Raw genomic sequence first — 7,288 nt, 5'->3', positions numbered from 1 at the left:
TCTTCATAACCGGACTCGATACTCGAACTCAAAACTCTATTTCCCCTCTTGCCTAGACTCGATTCTTCCCACTATTCTTTCACTCTCTAGACCCTTTGCATGCATACCCTTATTCAAATTCTGAAAAGAACCAACAGCAAACACAACTAATAAAAAGGAAAAACAAACAATTAAAATCCTACTTAAAAGTTCGAACAAACCAACCAAAAACAACCAAACAAATAAAAATTGTTTTAACACAACCAAACAAATAAAAATGATATATCTCAATCTTCATCTTCTTCCTCTTCATCATCTTCTCTCACTCCGCTCCCCCCGGCTTCACTTCTACGGGCGTTTATCCGCTCTTCCCAAGTAGGTACATAAGGAAATTCACCCCCATCTACATGTTGGATGTTAAAATGATTAAACATTTGAATAAATGACTTGTTGTTGAAATTTAAGCTTCTCCCCAAATCGTCTTGGTATTTTCTTCCCTCCACGTTAAACCATTCCGAAGGTATCTCATCTTCAACCGGAATCACCGGTGGGTCTTCAACACTCGTTCATGTCTCGGCCTAACTCTACTTACCGGCTCCTCGGGTCCTATAACTGCATCATCATGAGGAATGGCAAAATGGCCCCCTCCATAATCCTCAATGATTTGTTCCCGTCTGTAAAGTGTGACACTAAAATGAGGTGTGGGTATTTCGGTCAAACCACTTCCAGCTCCACTTTCCAACACCCCGAATGATCTTGCCAAACGGGTCACGAACATCCCGCCATTAATCTTGGAGGTTTTTCTATCCTTAACCGCTCCCTCAGCCAAATAATTTGCTAAACGGTATGGAAGATTGCAAAAAGTATTTGGGGTAATGATACTCCACAAGTAGAAAACATCAAGGTTAGGAACCTTGTCATCATCCTTTCGCATGTTAATTGTGCTAGATATGAGGCGATGAATCAAGCGGTGGATTGGTGATCTAATGCTACCTTCTTGAGCGAACTTGGGGATATAGACTTTGTTTGCAATAGTGTTCCACCATGTGGAACCCACAACTCCCTCCGGAAAATTTTTATGACAATGCTCCAAGAAAGCACCAAAAGCTTGAGTGTTGACCACATGTTGGTCATAGATGCCCATTCTCCATGCGAGTTCAACCATGCTACATTGGCGGGATTCCCCGCCAATGCAAAACGTGAGGACACTCGGATTGTAGAAGTCATCTCCTCCGCGAAAATTAATAGTTGAGAAAAATTCCAAACACAATTCTTGGTATATAGGCTCCTGAATTCTAAACAGTCGGTTCCACCCATCGCACGTCATGGTTACCCCATCATGTATAAATGTCTTAACCAAATATGGAGTTACTTCCTCTGTCAATCTGACTCGATCAAACCACTCCCAGTCTATCTCATTAGGAACATATATCTCTTTCTTTTTCATCTCCTCTAACTTCTTTCTCTATTTCCTCATTGTTGAGTCTGAGTCAATTCGTGGAAAACTTAACCAAGGATGTGCCCTTTGGTTACCCCTTGAGATTTGGCCTCTTCTGGAAAACATGTTCTGCACAACATCAAAAACAATAAGACCACAAAACACAGAAAAATATCAAAACCCAAAATTCGGGCAACTGCAACCGGACTCGTCGAGTCATGAACAGACTCGGCGAATCTGATGAACTGCTCGAGTGCTGTTGTGATTTGAATTATAATAGGTCATGAAATCTCTAAATTCAGTCCAGGGGTTTGTCTCGGAAGGTTTTCTAAGTACCAATTCACAATAAATTTCATCTATAACACTCTAATTAAACAAAAATCTGAAACCCTAGAATCTTAGTCAAGTCAAAATCGGGTTTTCAACAAACTAAGACCATTATTCTGCCAAATATTAGAACTTAAATAAGATTAGAGATAAAAGATGTTACCTTGTTGAAGAATATTGAAGAAATTGAAGAGAATCAAGATGGTTGATTGAGAGAATTTTGGTGCGTCGAGTGGTGTGTGTCGGCTGTGTAAAATGAAAGTGTTTTCCAATTAGGGTAAAAACCCTAATTTTATAGAATTGTAAAAATAATTTTTTTCAGTAAAAATACGCGACTCGTCGAGTCAGTGTAGCGACTCGGCGATTCGAGTCACGAATTTTAGTTCAACATTTACGCATTGACTCGTCGAGTCAGTGTATCAAATCGTCAAGTCTTTTAATCTATTTGAAAAAACTTTTCTCTTTTTAATAAAAACACCACACCCCACACTTAGGCCTCGTTTGTCCTCAAGCAATCATTTGTAGATGAAAATAAAGATTTAGAATACTAAGAAAACCACACAAAACAAAAACGAAAAATAAAAACGAAAAAGAAAAGAAAAGCAAACTCTATTGACGGGTTGCCACCCGTTGAGGGCTTCTTTTTGAGGAGTCGTTAGCTGGACTCCTTTCCGCTCTACGTTTCTTCGGCTTCCTCCAATAGGATCTCCTTCTTTAGTTTTTGCACTTTCTACTTGGTTTTGTAAATATGGATTTTTCTCTTATATGACCTTTTCAATTCTTCTTTCCTTCTCCTTGTGGCACCTTCCTCATCTTTACGCTTTATACCTCTACCACGCTTCTTCTGTTTCACTCCTTCCTCTTTACGCCCCATTGTTTCCCTTCCTCCTCTATCTTCCTTGATTGCCTTTTTAGTCATTATCTCATCATCACTCGAGGTCACGAATTCTTCCTTACTTTCATCACATAATGAAGAATCTGGTGGTTTAAAAGTGAAAACTTCAAATGTAGTAGAGACTAGGGCTCGAGGCTTGGTGCTTGTGATTGTAGTTGACATTGCTTCTTGATCAGGCATGTGTGAGTCAATGGAAGAGTTATGCTCATCATTATTCCAATCCTTAGCATTCTCTATATCTTCTAAGCTTTCCTTCTTGTCATCTTGGACTGCTTCACCATATTGCACAATTATGTCAAGACAAGCCAAGTGTGCATTTTCAAAGTTGCTTAAATATTTAACAACTTTACTTTCCTCAAGCGGCTTCTCCATTTGATCAAGCAAAATGTGAACGTCGGGTCCAGAAGGGGTGTTCATGGTCTTCAGGCCAAAACCTTCACCAAATCATGCCTTCTCGTCTGGACTCGTCGAGTCAGTGGGTGCTACTCGACGAGTCGGTGAGCTTTCAACACTTTTGATTGTTTCTTGGTAATCAGCTTCCTCTAGCAGCCTCTCTATCTCTTTCAGGTCTCCTTCAACATCAAAATCCTCTTCCAAAGATAATATGAATTGATTTGGATCGCTTTTTTGTAAGAATGCAAGCTCTTTTTCTAAAAATTCATCCAAATCCATTGAGGAAACTTTATCTTCTCTTGACTCTATGTGCTTATCCATTTTCTCAGCTTTAAAAATCACAAAATCATCCTCCACCCTTAGTGTTAGTGTAGATTCACGCATATCAACTATGGCACAAGCGATATTCAAAAATGGTCGCCCGAGAATGATTGGGACTTTAAGGTCCTCTTCCATGTCTAATATTATGAAGTCAACAGGGAACACTAGTTTATCTACCTTGATGAGAAGATCTTCGCACACTCCCATTGGATGTATTATTGTTTTATCGGCTAGATGGATTTTCATTTGAATAGGCTTTGGGACCGGAAGGTTTAGCTTTTGGAAGAAAGTGTATGGCATAATATTTATACTTGCCCCTGAATCAGTTAACGCTCATGTGGTCATTAAGTTCCCAAATTGGCAAGGTAAGATGATGCTTCCCGGATCGCCCCTCTTTTCTGGCAGCTCATTCAACACTATCTCAGCCACTTCTTCCATATTTCTTCTAGTTGTAAAGAGGCTCTTAAGCAAACTTGTATATTTTGGCGTTTAAACTATCGTTTCAATAAACGGAATATTCACTTGGAGTGCCTTTATATGTTCCATAAACTTCCTATATTCTTGAATCTGCTCCCCAGGTATGGCTCGACTCGGAAATGGTATAGGGGGCCGGTAAGGTTTTAAAAGAGAGCTGGTTTTGTAATCAGGTCTTGGACTCGTCGAGTCCTTGTTCGCGACTCGACGAGTCGAGTCGGGTTTACCCGATTCCCAGTTAATTTCCTCTTCTGTTTGCGCCTTTTTGGGATCCTTCTGGATAGGGGTCAGAGGAGTGAAACGTTTCTCAGAATCTGTTGTTATTGCTTTCACATGTGCCATTCTTGGATTCTGTTCGGTATTGCTAGGAAGTTCACCCGGTCCTCGTTGGTTGATTTGTTGTGCAAGCTGGCCTAGCTGTTTTTCAATGTTATGAATGGATGCTTGCTGATTCCTAAGCATAGTTTGTTGATCCATCATCATAGATTGGTGCTCTCTAAGAATATTTCATTGCTCCTTCATTTTAGCGTCGGTATCATTGTGCCTTTTCTCGGACGCGGCTACAAATCTTGTAAACATATCTTGCAGGTCTGATTTCTTTTCTTGCACCGGTTCCTCATTTTGATAAAACCCCCTTGCCTTTTGCTTAAACTTTTCCTCCTTTGCCTTCTTGTATTCATCATACGGGAGCCATTCTTTCTTGGGTTTTCGCCAATCATCATCATACTTAGCGCCACTTGAATAGCACACTTGTGCTTTCCGGTTCCCATTCTCGTCCAAATCACAATCTTTAGTAAGGTGAGGCCCATTACAATTCTCACATCCCACCCGGATATTGTGGATGGATTGGTCCATCTTATTCATTCTTCGATCCAAACTCTCCAACTTAGCCATCACTGCTGCCATGCTATCAGTAACTGAGTTCACCACCGGTCGATTTGGTTCATTCCTTGGGTTATGATATTCTCTAGAGTGCTTAGAGATTTCTTCAATTAGGGATTTTATCACTGGGGGTGCCTTCTTTGTGAGTGGTCCTTGCGAATCAAGGAGCTGCCTAGTTGTCACATTCACTCCATCATAGAAAATGGAGACTTCTTGTTGATTGTTCAGATCGTGATGTGGGCAGTTCCTTAGTAAGCCTTTATATCTCTCCCACGCCTCATAAAGTGACTCTCCCGCTTGTTGTTCAAAATTGGCTATGGCTTTCTTCAACTTGGCTATCTTCAAGGGAGGGAAAAATTGTTCTATAAATTCCTCTTTCATTTTAGCCCAAGAAGTGATGGATCCTGGAGGGAGTGATTTTAGCCAATCCTTCGCGGCTCCCTTGAATGTGACTGGTAGAATACGAAGCAAAACAGTGTTGCGAGCCACATTAGGGACATTGAAGTATTCATCTATATCGTTGACCTCGTCAAGATGCTTGTATGCGTCTTCATGATCCTTCCCGCAGAATGGAATTTCCTTAAGTTGAGCAAGTATGTGGCCCTTAAGTTCAAAGGTGGCAGTTGCGGGAATCATGGGTTGCACGAGTCCTGGGTCGGTATCATCTCGCATCCTTTTCTTCCATTTACCCATGGGAACTTCATCAATGTTAGCCATGGGGTTAGCTAGTTCGCCTTCTAAATCGCTTCTTTCTTCAAACTCGCTTTCTTCCTTTTCGGTTTCGTACTCGGTATCCTCCTTCTTCGGGTCTTCGTCCGCCACTGAAAGGATGTTGGATTCTCCCTCTTTCTTTCTCTTTTTCTTACTAAAAACAGATTCGAGAATCTTCAACGGCGAATTCTTCGATGTTGCGTTTTCTCCTACGGTTTTGCCTTTGTTTATTCTCAAAGTTGCTTCTGGGCCTTCAAGTGGTGGAATCAAAGGTCTACCTCCTCCTCTGTTCATAAACGTATTGCAATCAAAACAGAAAACACGCATAAAAAGAACAAAAATAAACTAAAAACGAAACTATGTGTTCAGCGTTGGACTCGTCGAGTAGCATCGACTGCACTCGGCGAGTACAGAGCTAAAACAGAAATAAGTTAAACAAAAATTCTAAAAAACAGAAAAACTTTAACACTTAACCTAATAACTAAATTACTAAAGCAGTAACTTTGTGCAAGATAGATCTTACACAAAGGATCGATAATGCTAGAAATTAGAATTAATTTTTGAACCGTTCCCCGGCAACGGCGCCAAAAACTTGATGTGTGTTAAACGAACTAGTTTTATCCTACTTTTAAAATATGAATTAGACACACAAAAGGCAGTGGACCTGTCAATTGGTGGTATAGTTGAATAAGCATGGTATCGAACTCAGGGAACGGTAATTAAACTAATAACTAGAATTAACTAAAACAAGTATTAAAAGTAAAAGGGTTTCTCTAGTTTTGCAAGACTAGAAACTTAGACAAACTAACTAACATGCAAATTAGATAACTAACAGCTAAAACAAGTAAAAATCAACTAAATTCAATAATAAGAAGACTTCTTTTTAGGTTCGGTTTATTTACTCCTATGGTTGATTTTATGGCAAGTGCAATGGATTAATTGTTATTGGCTACCGATTAAAGTGATTAGGTTCACATTCGCTATTACCAATCCTTAGAAAACGTATCAATTCAAACAGTGGCCAGTTGATCAAACTAATAAATCTCCTAGTTAATTATTCGGGTTAAATAAGACTTGTAGTGGTTAATTAAATTGGTCGTTCAATTAACCTCTTGTTGATGGTTTATCACACAAACTCACACATTAATTTACCCACTTTCTAGTTAATCCTAGTTTCACGTTCGCTAATCCTAGGCACATAACAATGCTTTCACATAAATCACATGAGATAAGTAATTAAGAGATGTTCATGCAGCTTAATTACTTGATAATTAACAGAAAATAGTTATGGTTAATGCATAAGGTACTAAATTCACCAATAAACAATTAATCCAACCACAAATCAATCCATAGTTATAAATTTTCCTACCCTAAACAGAAGATATAATGTTTAGCTCATAATTGTAGCTGAAAGCAACTCAAAAACAATGTCTAGTAGTTCAAACACGATTAAAACAATAGATAAAGTAAAGAGTAAACTTATGTTGCCTTTAATCTTCTTAGAATATTGGGGTTGACTCTAACGATTTCCAGAGCTCCAGCAGCCTTCCTAGTCGCAAGGTAATCCTCCGAAAATTCCAGAGAGGGTTTTGTTTCGGAATTTGGCCTCTATTTATAGTTTTCAGAAAACAGAGGCTACTCGTCGAGTAGCCAACTGACTCGCCGAGTCCCCTCATAGAATCTGTGTACGGAAAGGATTTTATGTTTTGCTTCACGAACATTCATGGGTAATCTTCGAGTAGACGTCCAGACTCGCCGAGTCCTTCAGGATTTGGCTCTTTTTCTTCTTTCTTCAATCCCCGAGCTTCCGATCTCATCTCCTGCTTCCTTTTGCTTCCAAGCATATCTTTTGGACTGAAAATACAATT

At 39.5% G+C, this 7,288-nt stretch overlaps 1 non-coding gene across 1 annotated transcript; it reads left to right on the top strand.

The window, feature by feature from the left end:
- The first annotated feature begins 4,935 nt into the window (after positions 1-4,935).
- Positions 4,936-5,042, top strand: LOC145122873 (small nucleolar RNA R71). Its single transcript, XR_013714774.1, has one exon. It is a non-coding gene; the product is annotated as a small nucleolar RNA R71 (small nucleolar RNA).
- The last annotated feature ends 2,246 nt before the right edge of the window (positions 5,043-7,288 follow it).

Source organism: Lactuca virosa, chromosome 6 (assembly GCF_052849685.1).
Source record: "Lactuca virosa cultivar CGN04683 chromosome 6, Lactuca_virosa_CGN04683_v6, whole genome shotgun sequence".
NCBI classification, from domain to species: Eukaryota; Viridiplantae; Streptophyta; class Magnoliopsida; order Asterales; family Asteraceae; genus Lactuca; species Lactuca virosa.
This window is presented reverse-complemented; position numbering and strand designations above follow the sequence as displayed.